The sequence below is a fragment of the Protopterus annectens genome, chromosome 5.part0, assembly GCF_019279795.1.
Source record: "Protopterus annectens isolate FY-2018-M chromosome 5.part0, PAN1.0, whole genome shotgun sequence".
Taxonomy (NCBI): domain Eukaryota; kingdom Metazoa; phylum Chordata; order Ceratodontiformes; family Protopteridae; genus Protopterus; species Protopterus annectens.
This window is the reverse complement of record NC_056735.1, coordinates 334810560-334836257: the sequence shown is the minus strand read 5'-3', so window position 1 is coordinate 334836257 and position 25698 is coordinate 334810560.

Sequence of the window (25698 nt, the reverse complement as noted above, 5' to 3'; positions counted from 1 at the left end):
CGGGGTGTATTTCCTATTTCCCATCTACTTACCAAGATTTTTCTTGAAGAGTGATAATGAAGAACTTTGCTTGACATAGATGGGTAGCTTGTTCCAGAGTATGGAAATCTGTGGGACAGGAATCTATTCCTCCAGCATGTCCTGCTTATTGTGGTGACAAGGTTTATGTCCCTAGAGCATGTAGCTCGGAGGGGTTGAGATTTCTTTAGATGTAGCATGTCCAACAGCTCTGAGTTTGACATAACTTTATATGTTAGGCAGAGATCACCTCGGAGTAAGCGATATGCTATGGAGTAAATCTGGAGTTTTTTGAGACGGTCAGTATAGGGCATTTGCTTGAGGCCAGTAATCCTTTTTGTGAGGTACTTATGTGGCCTTTTCAGCTGCTACAGTGTCGAGTAGAGAGGAAATATGACCTCTTTTTTCCTGGATGAGAACCCTTTTATGATGAGGTGTGCCACGTAGAAGGACTTCCTGACTACTGTGGGGATGTGACTATCAAAGGAGAGACTACTGTCCACCTGGTTCCCAAGGTCTCTTATCACACATTCAGTGTTAAGTAGATTGCTGCCTATGTGGTAGCTCATGGGTACAGAGTTTTTATTAAAGGGGATGACACTGCACTTTTTGGCATTCAGCTTGAGGCCATGGCTCTGACATCAGGCATTTGTCTCAGCGAGGCCCTTCTGTAGGATGTCTGCATCATTTGTGGACTTGACTATGGCATCTAGTTTGCAGTCATCTGCAAACTTCATTAGCCAGAGGCCTACTGTGTTATCATGTACTTCAGAGAAGTAGATACCAAAGAGGAGAGGTCCCATGACGGAACCCTGTGGTACTCCACATGTCACTGCTTTGAGGTCAGATTTGGAGCCTGTAACTTTTACAGTGTGGGTTCTGTCAGTGAGCCAGTTGGCAACCCATCTTGTGATGTAGGGATTTATACCTAGTTTAGTGAGTTTAGCTATAATTCCAGAATAGAGGATGGTGTCGAAAGCCTTGGTGAGGTCAAGATAGGCTGTGTGCGCCACCTTACCCTCATCTATGGCTTTGGTGACTGCCTCAAAGAAGTTGATCAGGTTCAGGAGGCATGATCTGCCTTTCACAAACCCGAACTGAGTGGGATCCAGAGATTGGAGGTTACCAATGTTTTTGTTTATGAGTTCCATGATGATACGTTCCATGGCCTTGCAGACCAGGTTCGGTGTCTGGAGTGCAGCTAACCATAGGTGTGCGGGTTTGCCCATCGTTTACGGTTAAAGAAGCTGAAAAGGCTAAAGAGGATAACAAGAAATATATATGCAAATGAAGCAGCACAGCAATAGTGTAGTGGTTAGAGCATCCGTCTAACAAACAGGCATTCCTGGTTCGAGTCCCAGTGCAGCACATATCATTTTCCTTGTGAACTCTGTATATGAACATATTTTTTACATCTTTTTGCCGTGTAACCTACATAATAAAATTTAAATGTGAACTGGAGTACTGCATGAAATGCACATGTGAAGTGTCAGTGTCATAATGAATAAGGCACTAGTAAGCAGGTTTAAGCACAAGTAAGAAGTAGTAAGGATGTCTAAGTGCGTTTGTGCAGGGGTAAGCATTGCCTACACAGATTAAGCAAAGTAGAAGCTAACTGAGTGTAAGAAACTGTGACCGGAGGTTAGCAGTGCTTACTGTCGCACAAACCTGTGCAAACCCACTTACAACTGCTTCAAAGTGCCTTACTCACTCTGGATCCAATGGCCCATGTTCTGCCCAACAACAAAATAAACTTCCTCTGCAAGGCTCAAAATCAGGACCCTGTACACTAAAGGCACAGTAGTTAAGCACTAAGCCATCATAGCAATAGTTATGCATGAGGTATCAGCAAACTAATTCTCACCCCAGGAAAATCAAACCAAACATGTGAACTGAATTTATGTACAGTATGATGTTGGATAACCTGCCACAGAACATAAATATGTGAACTGGAGTACTACAGTAAGCATAGATTTGAGGTGTTATTGTAATAAAGTGTAGAAATCCCCAGGTTCCCATACAGTGTATGTACACATGAATCACGGATACCAGGCACATATATAACCTGTAATGAAGAATAAATCATTGCCAAATGGCAAATATAGTGATGCCGTTTAGTAGCAATGGGCTGTAACTCTAACGATAGCCTGGCCAGGTACTAACTTGTCTAGATAAGTGTACAGGCAGAAAGAAATACAAAGTAGAGCAGGAAATAGTATTAGTCTGTACCTCTTAACACATCTAACACAGTGCAAACGTATTTATTCCGACGAGGCACCATTGGTTCTTAAACGAAGGACCCAGGGTTCGGACTAACAGCTTCAGGCATCGGGTCTGTTTAATCCACTGCATTACTTGATGTTTGCTGCTAAATGTAGTTCAACATAGTCGCATTGCATTTTTAAGCTCTTAAAACTGTTGTAGTAATCTGCTCGTTCGCTTTTTATCTCTATAGCATTGTATTTAGCACTATTACATCGCTGTGTTGTGATTATACTTTTTCTGCTAGACCTGCTCATGCATCTTAGTACAAACTGATGTTGCCTAGATTACTCCTGCTTTTTTTTTTTCACTAAAACGCTAAGCGTTAAAGCGTTTGTACTGTGTTAGATGTGTTAAGTGTTAAAGCGTTTGCACTGTGTTAGATGTGTTAAGAGGTACAGACTAATACTATTTCCTGCTCTACTTTGTATTTCTTTCTGCCTGTACACTTATCTAGACAAGTTAGTACCTGGCCAGGCTATCGTTAGAGTTACAGCCCATTGCTACTAAACGGCATCACACACGTGGAGCTTCTTTATCGTTAGCTGGCGTGTATGCTGGTGCAAATACGCTAAGGTGCTTACAACTATCCTATGACCCGGCACTGATGGCTTATTTTCCATAGATGCTTCTGCTGCTAGCCTTATTTGGAGCTTGTTACCAACCATTTACCCATTTTGCATACTAGGCTCGCAAGCCTAGCTGTACCTAACGCCTACACTCCTTGCAGTGAGCTGCAGTAGATAAGGGATGTACTCTTCGGTTCATCTCTGATAGAACCTCTGCAACGCTTGAATCAGTACCTTGGATTCTCTGCTCTGGCGTACCTCTTACATAGTACCCTAATAGCTGTATCACTTACTCTACTGTTAGTAAGTCCAACTACATACTTCTAATTTAGCTTTACAAATAGTTTAACCTCCCTATATCCCCAATAATGACTTGCATATAATATATTACTCTGGTGAGTTACCAGCTGGTCACATGACTGTTGCTACTCATAATATCTATTGTTTAGAGTCTATCAAGTAGATCCAGGTATACATTTTTGCTTGATTTATTTCTAGCTCACTATTGATAGTTTTATGTATTTTCCCGCTCTTAATGTTATCAGGGTTAGTTTTAGACAAGCTGTTTCAACAGGGTTAGATTGCTAGATAATTTTACTGTTAGACTGCTGATAATATTGCTGTTGTACCTTTGTTAATCCTTACCAATTTGGCTGTGTTTTGTACCTGTTCAATTTAACATCTATGCTAAGACTGTTATTCTTCTCTCCCCTAGAAGTTAATAGCACCATCCCTACTGAATCTTGTCCAGCTTTAAGCCCTACTGCTGTTGGATCATCCTGGCCCTGACTACAGTGACTGAAAATCTGCCTACCTCCCATATTGATCTACTGTCAAGGAACTGAAAGTAGGTCTTGGGCTTCTTTCTGCCTCTTTAGCCTCTGTATAGGTCCACCTTCAGAGTCCATTACTCTGCCTGCTTTGTGCCTAGCAGCCAGTACCTCTCCTCTCTTATCCCCAAAACCCCTCACTCTCACCCTTTTCTGCCCTCATTTTTTCTTTTTTTTTTCCTTCCCTTGTCCCGTTTTTTTTTTTCCCCTTCTTCCTCTCATTTACCTATACCAGCCACTAGGTGGCTCTACTCTCTTTCTTCTTTGCTTCCTCCTATTTCCCTGATTAGCCCTCCTCAGTCTACTCTGCTAATTTGGTTTTCCATCCCTCTACCTCCATTTTCTTCCTTACCGACTGCCTATTCTCCTTACCACCTGTGCTGATATCTCTCCAGTAACCTGCCCTACTCTCTTCCATTACACCTCACTCATCTCCTCCTAAATCCTCAGTACTCTTTTCTGTCATACTCCTCCTTACCTTTCTCCTATCCCTCTGGTATCTGGTTCCTATCTTACCCCTTCCCTATTGACACTGCTGCTCCTATAGTCTCACCTGCTTTTCTGATTGTCTCCTGGCTATACCTCAGTTGTTTCTACCCGCTCCGTTAAGCCCTCTTGCTCACTCCGCTCCTCTCCCTACCCCAATTCCACCCACCCCGGGTCCTACATTTATAGCTCTATAGCCACACCCCTAGCCCTCCTATCCTATTATTCTCCTTCCATAAATTGTTCCCCAGCCTTAGTACATCCCTTCCTTCTCTATCTCTGCCCCAAGACCATACATCTTCTATTACCTTTCACTATTACCTAGACTTCTCTCCTTACACTTTCCTTCCACTCCAGCCTTTCTTTCTCTTTTCCAATTAATATCCTTTCTTATCTACCTACTGCTTTAAACTACAGACTTTCCCTATATTGCTTACCACATTCTATTTTCTCCCTTTACACTTTCCCCTCTACTTCCTCACCTCTCTAATTACTAAATGATGCCTCCCTACATACTAACTATGCCTGTACTCTCTATCGCAATCACAACCACCCTTCTTTCTACATACCTTCTCACCTTTCTTGAAATTTCACTAGATAACTCTCTTATCTCCACACATAAACACACCTCTACTAGACTCACATTCACAACCTACCCTAATGTTAATTCCACCCATAGTTATCACCTATCTAAATTCCATAGGCAACATCACCTTACATACCCCCTACTATCTTGCAAAAAAACAAAATCTCTAACAATTCTAAATAAGAACTACTTAACAAAACTTATTAATCCTACTCTACTAGATGGAGACATCCACCCCAACCCTGGCCCTACCTCACCACCTCCCCAAAACTGCTTGCCTAACCCCAACAATAACTTCCTTATAGGACACCTTAACATCCAAAGCATAAATAACAAAATACCTTTCATCCATGCCCTCTTAGATATACACTCATTTGACATCCTTTGCCTCTCTGAAACCTGGCTTACCCCAGGCACAAAAGACTCAGAGATTGTACCCCAGGGTTATAACATAATAAGACACGACCGCTTAAAAGGTAAGGGTGGAGGAGTAGCAATACTGTTCAAAATCAACTTAACATATTTATTCAACCAGAATGCCCAAACCTAAATAGCAAAACAGAAACCATCATTATTAAACTCCAACTTAACCTCAAAAAATCTATTTACATTATTTGTTTGTATCTTCCCCCAGGTAATAACATTCCAATACTAGAAGACTTTTAAGCTGGGTTTCTACCAACTACCCCAAGAAACCATAATTCTTGGTGACGTTAACATAGACTGGAACACTATAAATACAGTCAATCCCACCTCCCATATTAACCTACATGGGTTTTCACAAAGTATTACCTCAACTACAAGAGTCAATAAACCCAGTAAGAAAGAGAGTATATTAGACTGGATACTAACTAATAAAGTTAAGACACATTATAAGGTAGGTATTATGCCTGATGACATCAGCGACCACTGCCTAACCTACATTTCTAGACAAAAATCAGAATTTGTTAACCTCCCAAATACAAGGCTAATTCGATCAGTCAAACACTTTAACATAGACCTTTTAAAGCCGAACTGAGTGCATGTAATTGGAATTGCTTAAAATCACTCCCCTAGAAGAAGCAGTATTATTCTTTAATTCCACATTCCTATCTATACTTGATTCTCATGCACCAGAACGCTCTATTAGAGTAAAGACCAAATCGGCCCCATGGCTGACCACCAACACAAAAAACTCATGCTTGCTAGAAACAAAGCATGGAAATCTTGGAGATGTAATAAACTAAACCCTGACTTAGTTAAATTCCGCCAGCTTGTAATTTAGCAAAAAATCAATAATCTCTGACAAGAAAAACTTCTACTGTAACCTCCAGGAAACACATATTAACAACCCTAAACAGTTCTGGTCATCAGTAAATAGACTTCTTTCCCCAGGAACTGCGAAAACTCCTTCCCTCTAAATGCTGACCCAGAAACCCTCTCCAGACTGCCAGTGCTTTCAACTCTTTTTCTCTGAAACTATTCAAACCCTAGCCAAACAAATGAACACTAACAACTCTCATATACCACCTAACAGAACTACCTCTTCCCTCAATTTCTCTAAAACCTATATCTACCTCTTTCATCTTCAAACTCATTCACAAACTTAAACCCTGCACCCCTTCTGCTGACAAGCTCCCTTCTCTTTTCCTTCAGAAAGCTGCTAAAGAAATTGCTTATCCTATTTCCTTACTCATCAACAGAACTATCCAAGAAGGAACCATCCCTGATATATGGAAAGTCTCCTATATTATACCACTTCATAAAGGTGGAAACTCCCTTGACCTTTCCAACTTTAGACCGATTGCCCTTCTTTCACCCCTTGCAAAAATAATGGAAAAATGTATTCACCAGCAACTGGTACACCACCTCTCCCTCCACAACATAATAGCAAACTGCCAGCATGGTTTTAGACCCCATCATAGTACCACCACTGCCCTTCTCTCCTTTATAGATACTATCAACAAAAATCGAAACAACCATTCTCTCTTCTCCGCTCTTTTCATTGATCTCTCAAAAGCTTTCGACATGGTTAACCACTCTCTCTTAATCAATATTCTCGAATCTCTTCCTTGTGATAAACTAGCCACAAATTGGTTTAAATCTTACCTTAACAACAGACAACAAGCAGTAATTTGGGAAAATCACATCTCTTCTCTCTTGCCCATTTCCATCGGAGTTCCCCAGGGCTCCATTCTAGGTCCACTTCTGTTCACCCTCTTTATAAATGATCTTCAGACTGCTATACCACAAGCTACCTGCATACAATATGCAGATGATTCTACCCTTATCTGCTCCGCACCTTTTTCTACTGAACTGACCTCCTTAACACAAAATACCTTTAACAAAGTAGAAACTTGGTTTTCTAAACGGTTTCTCCTACTAAATGCAAAAAAACTAAACTCCTCCTCTTCTCCCCACCTCGGTCCCCCTTTAAACTTTACCATTTCTTCTAATAATGGCACTATCATCTCGCCTGATCCAACTACTAAACTTCTTGGAATAACCATTGACAATCATCTTTCCTTCGATCAGCACATAAACAACACCATCAAGGTTGTTAACAAAAAATTGGATCCCTATATCGTATTAAACCTTTTCTAACCCCAGCAACAAGAACCAAATGTGCTCAAACCCATCTCCTATCTACTCTCCTATATGCTTCTCCCATTTATACCAACCTCAAGAAAAACAATCTTAACAAACTTGAAACTTGCTATAATAACATAGCACGTTTCGCCACTAGTAACCCCTTTAGGACTCACCACTGTATAAATCTAAAGCAACTTGGCTGGCTCGAATTTCAAAACTACCTAAAAATTCCTCAACTCACTATAGCTCACAACATATTACACCTACCTGACAACACCCCTATACTCTCTCAACTCCTAATCCCGTATAATAATCTGAACTCGCTCCTCTAGTAAACTTATGACTAAATCAATAAAGGCAAACAACACAGCAGGTTGTTCTCTTTTCACTAACACTATAGGTAAATGCTGGAATCTCTTAACTTGTGACATAACTTTGACTACATGCCTGCCTCAATTCAAACAGAAAATTAAACTGTACTACCTAAATCATTGGCTTTGTTCCTGCAGTACACCAGGCTAACCTTTTTCTTTCTCATACTACATCTCTCCTTCACTCTTCCTATTAGTATCTGTCTTATTTCTTCTCCTTTTACAGTACTAATCGACCTAGGTACATTCTATGTAAAATTGCTAATATGGTATTAACTGCTCATCGAAATGTGCTTCTCCTGAATCTATCTTGCATTCTGTGTGATGTTATGATTTTCTAATTTGTTACTTATAAACATTTGTAATATTTTGTAATGTACTTAGTATTTAGTGGAGCTTTTCTCCTCGGGCCTCTGCTGAAAATGGACATGTATCCAGCCAGACTAGCCCGGTCAATAAATGTAAAATAAATAAATAAATAAATTAATTAACTATTAAGCAATGCTGACCATAGCACAGCTCAAGTTAGAAAGTGTAAGCAATGTGTAGGAGAGCCATTTCAATCTGCCTAGTGATATACCTCTTTAAGCAGTGCCATCCTCATGTAAGCAGGTCTGTCCATAGCTTAGCCTTTTCAAAACTGGCCAATCATGAGGAAATGTGGGAAAATGGCTGTATTTAAAACCCACAGGTGGAAATACTACCCATAACTGGTTGCAGCTCCCTACTGCAGGCAGAATGGCTGGTGTGGGTGAAGACACTCGATTTAGAGTGCAGCACTGGGGCATTCAGGAGTCAAAAATCACAGTATGGCTCCTGGGTAAAACACCATGATCAAAGACTACTGCAGGGCCAATACCAGGGCTCGCAGTACAAAACGTAGGCCTGGGACAGTCTCGCCCGTGACCTCACCAGTGCCACAGGTATCCCCCGGACTGGTGAGCAGGTCAGGCACCACCATGGAGAATTGAAGTGGTGGAGGGGGGATGTACTGGAACAGTGGATCCAAGAGTCTCAGCAGATGCCCAATGCCCCAGTACTAAGTGCTCATTCTACTAAGTAGTAAATAATTTCCTAGCTTGTGTATACTATGGATAGGTATGGCTAAATATCACTGCATTTCTCTGACAGCTGCAGATGAGCTGGCTGCAAACCAGCAAGCCTATGATGCTAGGCTGCAATGGCTACATCACGAGGCAGGTTAGTAATCAGTCTGCATGTACTGTCATAACAAATAAATATAAGAGTCTTACCAGTAGAAATAAATGTGTAATCGTCTGTGAATAAAGGTATAACCCCTTGAGTGCTTCTGTTTATGCTTCTCTCATATGTTGGCGATCTGTTCTATACTATAAATAGTACTGTTGTATCTTAGGTAGTGTCACCCATACTGTGGTATGCAGATAAAATGGGCATGAAGTCTGCATAACAATGTTGTAAGTGCCAAGAGGTCAGTTATATTGTACAAGTTAGGGAGACTTTGATAGAAAACAGTTGAAAGCTTTACATCAATTCCCTGATAGCACAGTGTACTGTGATGCTAGCTATAATATTTTGTCATACACAGCAGGGGGTTGAATTCTGGGAGTGTTACTAAGTTGTATGCATAATCATCCCCCACAACTGTACAGATGTTGATGCAATGTTCAGATAGAAAACTGTATGCATACTTACACCCAACAACATTTGCTAGAATGTTCAAATTGTAAGTTGTATGCATATTCATACCCCACAACTGTTCCAATCTGTCCAGCATGCCCAGATAAATGGCCCACATCACCAGCTTGGTACCCTGTTCCCCTGAATATACAGTGTGATGATTCAAGAATTGCAAGCAGCTGTCAATGAGATATAACTGATAGTCAAACATGTACATAGTCAGAGAATGTATATGGAAACAAACCTGTCATTCTAGCACCTCACCCAAAGTGTATGACAGCAATTCTCAACATATGTTGCATTAACAACTGCAGTCTGTCACACCTGTATTTAAGACACAGGTCATGTATATAATAATTTATAAACATGCCAGTGTACAATATAATGTCATTGTGTAGTGTAATAATACATGTGAGGGAAAGACCACTGCAGTGACTAAGAATGTTGTGAAAACTACAAGGATATATTAGTTGTTAATTGAACTCTCTCTCTCACCCCTACCATAGGTGCATAATAACCCAATGACACTCCTCAACTGGTATGTGTACACTCCAAACTTTTGTTGGGACATATGTCCTAATGGTTTATAAATATTCACATTTGTTTCTATGCATGTGCCAAGTAAAAATACACCCATATTGGTGGACTGTTGCCATCAATGAAAGCTGCATGCTCCTGTAATGGCCACTGTTGTTCCATATATGCATTTGTTCTGCTTGCTCTGCAACTGTGTTAAATTTGGTGTGTTGGGTTAATCAGAATACCTTTGCATGCTGTTATAACTAATCCTAAAGGCTGTTGACTGTTACTAAGCCATATCTGTCATAAACCTGTGACAACACAGCTCATATGGGAAGGCCTGTCCCAGAGGACCAACCTGTCCCACCTCAGCTGGCCATGGCACTGGGCACCAGCACATCTGGGGCCCAGCCTGAGACCTCCTCCTCTGTGGGCTCTGCACCACCTTTGGGTGGAACCGCTGCAGGGTATGGGGCTCACCCCCTTTTTGGAGCGGGCACGGAGGGGAACCTGTCACTCATCAACAGGTCTGGGCCTTGGTGCATAAGGAGCTCGATCTGGAGTATCGAGAACACCTACACTAGCTTGCGTGCCGAGTGGCACTATTACAGGATGAGTCTGCCCCTCCTACACAGCTCCCAGCACAGCCACCTTCAGGGTCGTGAAGGTGCAGTGGTGACTGCCCACGGGTGGGGACCTCAGTCTCACTGTTTCCAGTCGGGGGCTCATGGGCTTGCGACTTCTAAACACCCCTCCCCGTCCAAGGTGTTTACCCCCCCCCACATGTGTCATATACCCACCCTGTATGCGTCTTCTGTGTCTTGTCTGTTAACCTACCCAACCTACCTCCCCAAATAAACCTACTACCCCTCCCCAACATCCCACTCTCACCTGAAAAAAAAAACGGCAATCTGTTCACACAAAAAGATCTCGTTCCATACATAGCTGTCCATTTTGCACGTGTCCACTGAACACATGCAATCTGGTCTAATTGAAAACAAAATGAATATATGTTTTCCTCACCCCTCTCCCAGTAGTTTGAGGGTCCAAATGTACCTGCAATATAATGTATATGCACAGTTGTTACTGTAGAAGAAATGGGCAGCTATGGACCTTTCCTATACCCTTCTTGTACATGCCTAGCTATTTTCCCTACTGCGTTTCCCTCTTTGTGCCTCATTTTTCACCACTGTCCTATCAACCCCTTTTTCTTTTCTTTTAAAGGAATTAGCACAGGGATAAGTGGCAGTAAGCATCGTTAAGCAGTGGTAAGTGGGTTTGCACGGGTTTGTGTGGGGGTAAGCTATGCCTACACAGGTTAAGAGACTTGAAGCTAAATGATGGTAAGAAAACATAAGCAGAGATTGGCAGTGCTTACCGTCATGCAGACCAGTGCAAACCTGATTAAAACTGCTTAAAAGTTCCTTAATCACTCTGTAGCCAACTTCTCTTGTTCTGCCCAGCAACAAAATAAACTGCCTCTCCAAGGCGAACCCAGGACCCTGCACTCCATACACAAAGTAATTTATCACTAAACCATGGCAGATATACATAACCTGAAATTTTCACAAACATATTATGCAGCACAATCAGTCAACAGTAGAGGAAATGTGTTATTATCACACCACATAACCTGTTAATGCAAGACGTCTGGACAAAGTATGCCACACTGTGGGTACAAATAGGGATATATGTCAACTAATGCTCTGATACACTTAAAATGTTGCTAGTTACACAGTTATATGTATTAGAACACATATGTAGAAGGCGATGAAGTCTGAAACACAAAAGTGTTGCCACTAGTTACTGACTTCAATGCTACGATCATCCATGACAATTGCCAAGTGAATGAGGAACAGGCCAAAATATGAGTCGAACATGCATGGAGATATGGACAGATACATATCTGTAAATATAGACAGATGGACAGCTATATGTAGATATATATATTAATGTATGACTCACAAATAATCATATAACATCAATTATATATAGATACATACATATGTTCATATGTATGTGTGTATATATATATATATATATATATATATATATATATATATATATACTGATGTACATATCTATAGATACATATATATATAGATATAGCCATATGAGATATATATAGGTACATACACATATACACACAAAAAAGGTATCAGTAGCCATACATATGTAGAAGTAGTGTGGAAGTACTGGGTACAAAGTATATCACTCAGCCACAAGCCCTTCAACTGGCACCTGTGAAATGTGTAGTGTGGCAACCATTCCCACAAATGAGAATACTGACATTAAACATATACCCACCCACAATTCAAAGGACATTACATGACACACAGGTATGCATACACAGATAACCTTTATTCGTGTACTATACAATAATGTATGCCAGTACTGAAACCACATAAGGTTTGAAATATGTAATCAGTCATGAATGCAAGACCCACACAAAACAGTAGATGCAAGCAATGTGTATATATACCATACTATGCTGTCCAGGCCAATGCCTTCAATTAGTACAACAGTAGAAACAGGATTTGCCTTTAGGATACGTAACAGTCAACAATTACAGATGTAGTTCAGCAGCTTCCAATTATACCCTGTAGTCAAGCCCTAGGGTGAAAAGTAGCACTTGTGTTAATGTCACAGTATCTTGTACATAACATTGCTTAACCTAACATCTTACTATCATACTGAATGACCCTCATCTTAACAGTTATATTCCTGAAAAGGTGCCATAGCCTAGGTTAATGGCATAACCCCCCCCCCAATAAAAGGCTGTACAAGGGCAAGGAATACTGTGCACCACACACTTACCTCTGGAATATACAAGGGCACATATGTGTTCTCCACCTGTTGCCCCCATATATATGGACTTGGCCCAACATTTGGTGTGGGAGTCCATGCCATGACTGGGATGATAGCAGTAATGCTAGTGGTAAATAATGATAGGCCATTACCCAACAACCCTTCCTGTATCACAGCAGGACAAAGACTGGCATATATGTGGAGGACAGAGGCAGGAACATAGGGCCATATTTGCATTATTGCTGTTACTCACCCTGAAAACTGCTGGTGTTACAGGATTCGTTGCAGCATACCTTTATGCAGGGATACAACATTGAAATACAAATGGATGCAGCCATGTACTGATAGCATTCAACAGACAGAATGCCACAGATATATCTGGGACAATACCTGTGTGGTGCACAGACAAAACCTAACAGCCAATCCCCCTGGTATCATATGGATAGGCCCACAATTGAGAGCTATGCAGACAGACAACATTCCATGAAAAAGTACCATGTACACAGAAACCTTGTAAGAACAGCAAGATACATTGCATACAACAACACTACTCATGCTGTCTGTAGGTCTGGAACCTTACCCAAATGTGGATTTGCCCTGTGTCTGCAGGTTCTGCTGTAAGAGGCATTGCTATCTGCTGTCTATAGCACCGATGTCCACACACAGGAAGGATGTCATCCATACTGTAAAGGTGAAGGGACAACGCCCACAGAAGGCAGCAGTTTATAGTACAGGGTTGCCATGACAGTGGTTATCTGAAGTACTACAAAGCAGGCTGCATGCAATTAGCAACAGGTGGACACTGACTGGTGCAGAGGCCACCACCTGATCATGTGCAATACCAACAAAAGCATGCTGCAATCTATTCAAACCAGCTCAATCACTCTACTGGAGAGACTGAGAGAGAGAGAGAGAGAGAAAGAGAGAAAAAGAGAGGAAAAAAAAACTTCCAAGAAAGGTCACAAAGCTCAGGGTTGTATTACAGCGGAACAAACATAACAAGTATGTGAAACAGGTATGCATTTACTGGCATGTAGCATATGGCATAGAATAATAGGATGTATACTGGGAAAGGATATATATGTGCCATAAGTACTTGTTCCTGTAATGATGTTCTGCTCAACAACTGCACTGGACAGTAGTGTCAGTCCCTGTGGGAAGTGGGACATACCTGTCAAATGTGAAGACCAGCAGTGAATGGCAAAGATGTGACCCATGATATATGTGTTCTGTAAATTACTGTGGCCAGTGGTTGGTGACGATATTAATACTGCCATGACAGACACATGGGTGAGAGACCACACCACCTGCAGGACAGTCATGTTAAAGTGTAGCATAGCATGCCCAACTGCCATAGCAGTATAATATGCTTATCTAAAGTTTGTCACCATATATACCCCCTAATGTTAGTCTGTGTTCACATGTGACACCTGTCTGTGTTGCAGCAAGGCAGAACGGTTCAGCTGTGAAGTAAAGAGAGTACATGAGTGTGGTCCAGATGTTCATATGCACCCTACATACTGATACATATATGTGTGATACATATTCACAGTTGTGTATGTTTACAGAACCTCGGACAGTTATGCATCTATATAGGTATGTAAACAACAAAAAATTATATCTACACATGTATGCACATATGTATATATACATATATATATATATATATATATATATATATATATATATATAGAGAGAGAGAGAGAGAGAGATGTATACAGACATATATATATATATATATATATATATATATATAGGTTCACTTCAGTTCACTGAACTTTCAATTCAATGACTTTCATTTCACTGGCACCATTTCACTGAAATTCATTTCACTGAAACTTCATTTCACTGAAAGTTCATTTCACTGACAACTATTATTAGCAATAAAATGGAATATTCCTCCTTCCCCACTGTAGTGCGACCCTGGAGTTAGAATATATAGTTATGGGGGTGTGGGGGGCAGACCCCCACATTGGGGTGTGGGGCACAGCCCCCCACTTACTTTTCTTTATACTAAGCAATATTATATCAAAACGTAAGAATATCATATGAATGGGGGCTGCTCCCCCCCGATGTGGGGGTCTCTGCCCCCCACACCCCCCTAACTATATATTCTAACTCCAGGGTCACACTACAGTGGGAAAGGGGGCATATTCCATTTACTTTGTAATAATAGTTGTCAGTGAAATGAACTTTCAGTGAAATGAAGTTTCAGTGAAATGAATTTCAGTGAAATGGTGTCAGTGAAATGAAAGTTCAGTGAATTGAAGTGAACCCATATATATATATATATATATATATATATATATGTGCATGTGTGTGTGTGTGTGTCTATATATATATATATGTATATATATATATATATATATATATATATATATATATATATATATATTTATGTGTGTGTGTGTGTGTGTGTGTATAGATATATAAATATATATAGATATATGTCAATACATGTCCCCTGCCATGATATGTGTGAGAGAACATCACACATCAATACACAACATACCTACACACCAGTACATGACTGCAAGATGGAGTGTGGAGTGTGGTGTGTAACCCATGTTGGGAACACATCACAATTGTATAAGACGGTGGGATATATATGTTGGTGAAGGTTATTAGGCACATATTGGTATATATGTCTAGTTGGGTGACAAACAAGACAGAATACAGGGCTGGTATATGACACATGTTGTGGTTAAACACTGTGGATGGGTAGTTACATTTGGAATGTGGAGGCCATTGAGCCCCCACATGGGAACAAAGTGAACATGGTGCCCACCCATGGACAGTCTTGACAGCATCTACAGGGACATAAAGGTGCCTGGGCTGTGCGCTGGGCAGGAGGGACATGCATGTCGAACCTAGTGTATGTGTACTACATGTCTCCAGGTGATATAGCACATACCCCATATCTCTGTGGAGCTCCCTATGCACAAGACTCTCAACCTAACTGGGTGACAGGCATATGTCTGTGTGTGCTCCATGTGGGGGACACCATCCCCTGAGGTGGTTCCACATGAAGGTAGTGATGGAACAGTAGATAATGAGGTTCCATGGTGGGTCACAGATATGATATGGACTGGTAACATGTGCACATTAGTTTGGAGTGATGTTCCTGTCATGGAACATATGTGGGCTGTAATAGTCCACACAATCCCAGAACATGTCCAACAGCATGCATAGATATCCCCAATATCACAGAATGGCAGATGTGTAGCAATCACATAGCAGGCCTACCACATGCATATGTGGAAACATAGTGGCAGTGACAATGGCATGCAGGTGAAATACCCTGTAACAGCCCAGCAACTCTAGTGTCCCCACAGGGAGCATGTCTATAAACACATAACAGAAAGTGTTGTACAATACCTTATATGACCCAGTGTTTCACATACCAGACACATATCACTAGCGTTGTGTGAACATTATGTTGGAGCTGATATGGTGGCGGGGGTCCAATATGTGTATTGTATTATGGTAAACTTGACATATGAGTTGCTCAGACATATTTCCATCATTATGTTTTTCAGGGAGCATGGCACACCTGAGGAATCCCACTTACAGTGCCACTGAGGAGGAAATTATAATCACCAGCATCATCTACAACTACCAGCTGTTGTTCTCACAGACAAGCCAGGACGAGCAGGAGAAAACAGCAATGTGGAATGATGTGGTCTGCAGGGTGAATGAGGTGGGGATGCACAGCCGTACATATGAGCAGGTCTGCCCCCACTGTAGTGACCTGCACTGTCAAGTACGTCACAGTGCCGCTGCCATGCAGGGTGACCACCTTGCAATGGGGGGGCCATAAAATCCATCCCCCCTCACCAGAGTGGAGGAGCTGCTCATGAGCCTGGTAGCACCTGCCTACCCACAAGAGCTACAGACTTATACAGTCATGGAAGTGGGTGATACACACACACCAGACATGGAACATGCAGGTAAGGTTCCAGGGCATATCAGTAGACTACTGTAGTGTATGCATCTGTACAGGTAGATCATGCATATGTGAGATGTGGGGTCTGTTGCTGAGCAGTATGAATAAGCAGTAATGCATTGTCTGTAGTACTGTGGACTTCAGCTTTTGTTTTACTGTAATATTGTAGCCACCCTGTAGCAATACCACAGCTGTTTCCACTGAAATCAACTCTAAACTATCTCAATGTAGGTACCTATGGGATACCAGCAAGGCAGTGGCCAGATGCCAGTGAGTATGGCTTAAGGTTATGCTTGGCAATTCACTGTGCATGTCATAGCTAAGGTGTAGGCCATGTACACATCTAACACACCTACCCATAATGCATGCTGTACATGTGGACTGACAGAGCACACCTCTCACTAATGGGATTACCAGCCTCAAACGTATGCAATACACAGTCCATCTCAGACAACTATGGCTACACTCCAGTGCACATTGCCCAGGCACAGCTGACATCCGCCCAACATATACAGCTATGTCATACACAGAGCAGTTGAACATGCTACACATAAAGATATCCCACTCCCTAAGCTAACATATGCTCCAGGGTCCTAAACCTCATCAACGCATTACACAGAACATACTGGAGGGATAGGGCCCTGTCCTGGGGAATCCCCACACTCTGGAACGGACTACCCATGCATGTCAGGCAATGCTACTCATTGGCCTCTTTACAGAAACAGTTGGCAATTGGATGGGAAATGGGGAATTCACCTTGGGTAGTATTTCTGTGCCACAGCCTGACAGGGGCACAGGGGAATAACATTAGTGGGTGGTGCATGGCTGGGAATCTCTGTGGCTAGGCTTATGTAGGACCCAGGACCAATAGACCAGTACTCACCTGTGAACCTATGTGTACCACAGGCAACATCAGCCAGGGCTCAATCATGGTCAATAATTATCTCTACACTCACCATGGGTACAGTACCTTGTGTCTGTGGTCAGTCTAATGGTAATCTATCACTCATACATGCACCACTGATGACATCTGTGAATACACATCAAGCATTCACTAAACACGTGTCCACATGTGATCCAGAAACACACAGAGGCTGTGAACAGCAGCAGAAACACAACTAAAACACAGATACACATCCTGCAATGGTGTGTACACCTGTGAGGTATGGTGCACAGTAAATGCCAGGGTGCTGAACAGATGCACAGCAATGCTGTGGACATGGGTGCAGTGAGTTCCAGGGGGAGGGCCATCACCTACTAACAGAAGCCATGCACCACAGTCATGTATAATGTTGGTAATGGGGATTGACTACAGTTGCACCGCATGCTGTTGAGTGCCACATGTCCTGCATGCTGACATGTGTGTAATTACAGGTTTCTGTGTGATACTGTACTGCACCATCACTTGCTATTGTGTGTGTTATGGGGGTGTGGGAGCTGTCTGTAGGTGCTGTCTGGTGAAGTGTATGGGTTGCTATGTATGTCAACTGCATGTGTGTATGTCTGTGTGTGTGGCCATGTCTGCACACATGTGCATGTGTGTGTGTGTGTGTGTGTGTGTGTGTGTGTGTGTGTGTGTGTGTGTGTGTGTGTGTGTGTGTGTGTGTGTGTGTGTGTATGTACTGTTTAGCGGTGATGTACTAGTCTTACAGTCTGTTCCCTGTTTTCCCCTCATAGGGGCTGGGTCCTCCCCACAGGGAATCTGATGTCACTAATACAGACAGTGACCATGAGGATAGGTGTGTTGAGGCACAGGAAGGGTCGTCATGGGCTGCCACTGGGCTACCAAATGACAACCCACATGTATCCACCCCATCCATGCACACAGTCACACTGCCTCTACATACCTCATCACCGTTGGCCTTAGCTGAGGGACAGCCTCTGGCTGGCATTGGCCAGGACAGTGTGGTATCAATGGCATGTGTGTCAGGACACAGCAGCCATAGCCAGATGTCTGGCAGGGTATCACATAGGCAGATGTTCAGGGGTGCTCGTCGGAGCACTGCAGGTCATCATGCACCTGGCAGATGTGCCACATCTATTTCAACCACATGCATGTTCCAGACTATCATGGAGGCACAGGCACAAATGGAATAGTACACCAGGCAGGGTCTAAGGGTGCAGAGGGCTCATCACACCTCTGTAACTGACAGCATCCGTGACCTAGCAGGTGCCATCCATAATTACACTGTGGTCATGGATAGAAGGTGGGGTGAGACATTGGATCTCATCCACAATGTCATGTCCATGCATCAGGACAGGGTGGGACAGTTGCTATGGCCATGTGGACATATGCCAGCAACTCCAGCAGCTGGAGGTCACTGTGGACATTCAACCAGTCACAGCCACTCCTGTAGTTGCAGTACCAGCACCAGCACTGTGGGGGGGTGCTGTCCACAGACCATCATAGCAGACCATGTGCATGTAGCCCTGGCCAGTCCCAAGAGGGACGTGGATCCATTGGACGTCTGTCGAACTCGGGGAACAGTACTTGGTCTGGCTTTGTACATGATACTGCCTGTAGCATCCCTGCCAGGAACAGGTCCTGTGTCCATGGCCAGAGATGGTGAACTGCAAACCCTGCCAGGTACAGTCTGCAACTGTCTCACAATTTCCTGTATAGGGCAGTCACATGGAGGAACTGTGTGCATGCAGACACACACACATAAACAATGAACCTAGGGCAACCACACACCTGCACACACATCACCAGTGTCCCATAACAGTACTCAACCCCTCACACACACACACACACACACACACACACACACACACACACACACGTTGTCAATTGTATGGCTCAGCCTAGGCCTCTGGCAAACCAACAACATACCCTGTGCATATGATGATATCTGTGCCACTCCCTGACATCAGGGACATTGATGCAGGGACAGGATAATATGGTGCTGATGCACATGGTGACTGTACAACAGTGTAGCAATGGAATGATGTGTAGCATGTTGTCAGCAGTAAAGTGAAATGTTAATATCTTGGAAGGTGTAGCTGTGCAGCCATGATGCATCATAGCTGCAATTAATAATGTTGTATTGTTGTCACCAGTATCTATTCTGATTGTGTTGTTTTTGTCCATGTGCCATATGTCTGATGTTGATGTAGTGCTGTCAGAAGGTCTTCTACAGTGGACACCAGTAAGTGTAGTGGGTGGTCCACATGCCATGGCTGCGTACAACACACCGAGCCTTTGGTTTGGATGCAGTACAGATACAAGACTGTACACATGGAGATATATCCCCATACAGGTAACACATCTGTTGCACATGTAATCCCACCAAGACAGGACAGGCACAACCACACAGTGCTATATATGCAGTCTGCAATGTGGATGACATTGAACATGCTAACAGCAAGGTGTATGTCCCTTCCCCACTCCACTGCATACCTCACCTAAATAACATGTGTGTGCCAATGCCTGTGGCATAGCCCTACCCTTAGGAGGGTGTGAGGTGCTCAACTACTGTGAATGGCGTAAACAACAACTAACAACCTGATTACATACACTGTACAGTATTACAGACAGTTATGTGTGGGGGGGGGATAGACGCAACAGTAACTGCAATAATGGCAGTTGTGTCCACAACAGTGAGTTATAGCAACCCCAGTAGTGCTGCACACCTCAATAGTGTGGAGGAGGGCATTAACACATCTATGACCTGTGAAGGACTGTATGTCCACGGGATGGCACCTGTGGAATGTTGGCATATGCCAAGCAGTCCTGGTGGAAACATATTCTGTGAACGGAGGTAGATCCCTTAACAACCACACACATTCCTACATGTGAGATGGTGTACAAAAGCTTGCTATGATTTACATAGACAATGCGCACCTCCTAACCCTCATCTACACCTGTAATGATTGGTAAAGGAGGTATACCAGGTTCAGGTTGTATTCTCTGCCTTTGACAAGTCCAACATTGGTGGGGTCCCATGTGTTAAGATTACTAGTGACATTGGCCATGGGTTCATTGTTGATATGTTCCATGTCCCTGCAGACCAGGGTCATCAGGCTACTGGGTGGTGGTTCCCAGCTCACATGGTGGATTTGTGATAGTCCCTGTCAACATTGGTGAATCCATTGTCAGGTGTAGGCCTATTGGATCGTATGAGGGATCCCAGCTACTTACTGCACCTGCCCAGGGGGTTCCCCCAAGCATGAGATGTCACTTGACTGTACGGCATAATGTGTTAATAATGCCAGCCTGACACCCTACAGGTGGGATGGAGTACTGTTAACATGTACTGCCCTTGTTGTGTAGGGTCTTGCTTATGGGATCTGCTAAGGTTGGTATTGTATTGCAGGCCAGACGTGTTTGGCTGGAGGGGATACCTATATGTGCTAGATGTATGTTGTTTCGGTCTCTCAAACCCATCAATGGTGCATGTGGACATATATGTTGTGGTTACATTCCCATTTCCATCTACAGATGTATGTCCATATATACCTATATTGATATATATGTGTTCACCTTTGACAGGAAGACAATCATTCCTTCGAACAGCCCTTTCTGCAAACTGAAAGGACAAACATGTTATTTCTTACTGCACCACAGTTCAAAACACAGGAGTTCTAAAGACACCTTTGCTGACTCTCAAACTGCAAGTTGGAAAACATATCGTAATGCTGGGGGGTATGCCCCCCTGCACCTCCCCCGCCTGGGGATCTGAGCCGTCCACAACCCCTCTACTGTGATATACTAACTCCTAGTTTGCACTACAGTGGGGATATACAAATATTTCCATACCCACTATAGTGCCACCCACAACCACATTGCCTAATCTGCAATGAGCAAATGCATAGTGGCATTCGCTCATTGTACATTTGATGCATGTATCACAAGATTGTGCAATGTTGAGAACATACCTTTGGCCTTCCAGCTTTCGGACACATGGATTTCTCCCTCTGAAAGGTGAGCCATATATATGCTGACATATATGCATTCCAAGTGCTGTATATATATATATATATGGACAAGTGGATGTATACATATATATCTATGGATGTATGCATATCTATGCATATATGAATTTACTGGCATATATATATATATATATATATATATATATATATATATATATATATATATATATATATATTTCTATACCTATATCTACATGTATAGATATGTTATATCCATTTAAAGATGAATATATATATATATATATATATATATATATATATATATATATACACACACAAATACATCTACATGGTGGCATACATTCCCTGTAGTGTTGTATACCTGGGCTTGATCATATGTATGTGGAAACATCATGATTATTCATATCTGCCATGGCTTAGTGGTAAATCACTTTGTGTATGGTGTGCAGGGTCCTGGTTTCAAGCCTTACAGGAGCTGTTTATTTTGTTGCTAGGTAGAAAACACAGTCAGTTAGAAAGAGAGTGAGTAAAGCACTTTAAAGCAGTTGTAAGTGGGTTTGCACGGGTTTGCACAACAGGAAGCACTGCTAACCTCCGTTTATGTTTTCATACATTCAGTTAGCTTCTAAATTTATTAACCTGTGTAGGCAGTGCTTAGCTCCGTGCAAACCCATGCAAACCTGCTTACAACTGCTTAAAGCTGCCTTAATCACTCTCTATCCATTGGGCCATGTTCTGCCAAGCAACAAAATAAACAGCTCTTGAAAGGCTCAAACTAAGGACCCTGCACACCCTTGACAATGTGATGTACCACTAAGCCATGACAGATACAACGGTATTTAATGTTTCAGAAACATATCAGCCAGTCCTGTCATGCAACAGTACAGTGAATGCATACCAACATCTAGATGTCTACATGTGTAACTATATTTCAACCTTAACAGGTACAACATGCACATATATGTATAGATATACAGATATATATATATATATATATATATATATATATATATATATATATATATATATATGTTGTTTTACTAACTATATATATGTATATATATATATCACTATCTATGCACATATATTTATATCTCTGTTAGCAGATGAATATATATAGGTATAGATGGCCATGCATCTGTAGATAGCATTGCAGATTAACAAATACACCTATGTCCACATGCACCGTTAATGAGGTTGAGAGACCCCACACACTATCCATCTTGTACGAATAGTCATCCCCCACAGCCAAACACATGCGCCCTGCAATACACTACAAAGTACAGTCTGCCTCCCATAGGACATGCAATATGTGGAAGCCATCAACATCCCCAGAATACAGATACACAGACACATATATGCAGATACAGATATATATATATATATATATATATATATATATATATATATATATACATGTGACTACACATACACATGCAGATATATGTACAGTAAGATACATATGTAGGAGGTGCACACAATAATGAACAGCCACTATGCCTACAGTTAACATCTGAACAACTGGACACTGTATGGGCGACACATACTAATGTCAATCATTGCCTGCAACATATACCCATAGAAAGGTCATAGGAAAGACACTACATACAGGTTTGCAGAAATGGGAATCCTTTAATTGTGTACTATAACAGTTCTATATGCCATATCATATAGCTGTTCAAATACTGACAACCATATAAATGGAGTACTGCAACTGTGAAACAGTTACACTAATACAGTAGTCTGGAAAGGTTCACAACTTTTGCTGTCCAGGCCAAGCCCTTCAGAATGTACAGTAGTGCAAACAGACTGGGCCACATGTTACCACACAATCAACAGTAGGTACTGCAGGTGTGTAGTTCGTCAGCCTCTATCTACACTCTGTACAAACTCTGTAGGAGGTAAAGATATTTTGTGATCAAATGGGTTGTACCCAGTACATAACAAGGCATAATGCACAGAACAGTCTGTATGGCAGGAGGCAGTAGGCTTGCAGTACCCTACATTATGTAAGTAATGTCAATATAGGTGGAGTTTACGGTATTGTACATCCACATACCTTGTGGCAGCTCACCCCTGACACCTCCACATTTTGCAACAGCCTAGGTCATTTATGGTGCTCCCCATCTAGACTCAATAATACAAGCCCATGTACCACTGTTACATACACTGGCCTCTGCAGTGCATATGGGTGCACGTGTTGTGTAGGTGATGCCCTCACATATATGGCCCCAGCTCCACTGTATGTGTGGGGGATACAACAGCAGAGGACTAATGTCAGCAATGGCAGTGTGATATACTCACAGCCCACTACAAAACAACCTCCAACAGCATGACATATGTGAAAAGCTTGGTATGTAGATGGGGGACAGAGGCTGGAACACAGGCACATATGTAGAACACTGTTGCCATACACTAAGCAAGGTGCTGGTGTTACAGGATAGTCTGCAACATACCCTTAGTTAGGAAATTTTATTTTTTAATTTTATTTTATTTTACATTTGTTGACCGGGCTGGTCTAACTGGATATATGTCCATTTTTAGCAGAGGCCCGGGGAGAAAAGCTCCAAGAGAAACAGTTAAAAATAGCAAATTTGCAGAATTTACTCAGATAAAAATATACAATAGCACACAAAAATTTCACTCAGAGAGAAAAAAGAACAAGAGAAAAAATAAGAAATAAATAAATATGCAATAGTGCAGTCATATATTACTGAAGTGACAAACTAATAAAGAGAATATTACAGATACAACAACAGGAATTAATTACAGGAGGAGGGAGTTCAAAATTAAGAGAGTTAGCATAAAGATAAGATAAGTACTACTTTGTATGTAGGAGAATGTGAACATACTAGTAGCAAAAGGCAAGCTTTGTATGCAGGAGAATGTGAACATACTAGTAGCAAAGGCAGTCTAGTCAGCGTTAGTGCAGGGCAAAGCCGGTGTTTTTTCAGGTGAGATTTAAAGCTGGGGAGAGAGGAGATTGAAGTGAGGTTGTCAGGAAGAGAGTTCCAAGCCTTTCCTACTGTGTTAGAGAACAAGGAGGCTCCTGCCAGGTTATTGGATTTACATGTCGATATAAGAAGTTTGTTAGAAGAACGTAGGCTTTTGATGTTGCAATATGGTGTAATAAGAGTATTGAGAATAGGGGTGTTGCTGGATTTATAGATGATTTTATGGGCTAAGGAGAGCTGATGAAATAATGAATTGAGCTTAGATATAGACATAGATGTAGCCATGTACTGATAGCACGCAGCACACACACTACCATTGTAATATCTGACACAGGACCTGTGTGGAGGACGGACAACACATGATAGGCATACCTCTGTCTAGCAAGAGGTTAGGCCCACAGTAGTGAGCTATGCAGACAGACTGCATTCACAGGTACACTAGTATGCACACACACACACAGCTTGTAACACCAGTACTATGCAAAGCATTACACAACTCTACCCACAGTCTGTCTGTAGTTCCTGATTCTGCTACAAATATGTGGCCACTCTGAGTGTGCAGGGTCTCCTGTAAGAGATATTGTTACCTGCTGCCTGCATCACAGATGCCCACAAACAGGAAGGATGTCCATCACACAGGAAATGTAAAGGGACCACGCCCACATGCTGTAGGGATTTATAGTGGGTGGTTGCCATGACGGTGTTAATTCAATGTAGTACACATGTGCAATTTTATATATATATATATATATATATATATATATATATATATATATATATATATATATGGCTATCTAGATAAGTATATCTACATATATTTCCACCATATGTCCTGGACATGGAGTGTAGCTGTACACCAGTCCCTACAGTCCCAAAATCGTATTGCAAGGGGATGCCAGGTATGTATAGCAGGTATATTACTAGACTGTTGCTACTGTCATTGGGATTGTCTTCACATACATGGTGTGTGTGGATGCTGACATCTGCTTATAACATGTGTGCCATTGGCTACTGACATACATCCTAAGGAAATCATTGTAAGGTACCACTACAAGCATGTAATGCCCCTGTGGAGTGCAGCAGAGATATTGGCCACCATATGTGGAACTTCAGACACACCTTGTACAGTCCAGAGGTATACACATAATCCCTTAGTGCACCACATGTGTACCAGGCCTGACAATATGGATGTAGACAACCATGTAGATGGGTATAACACATAA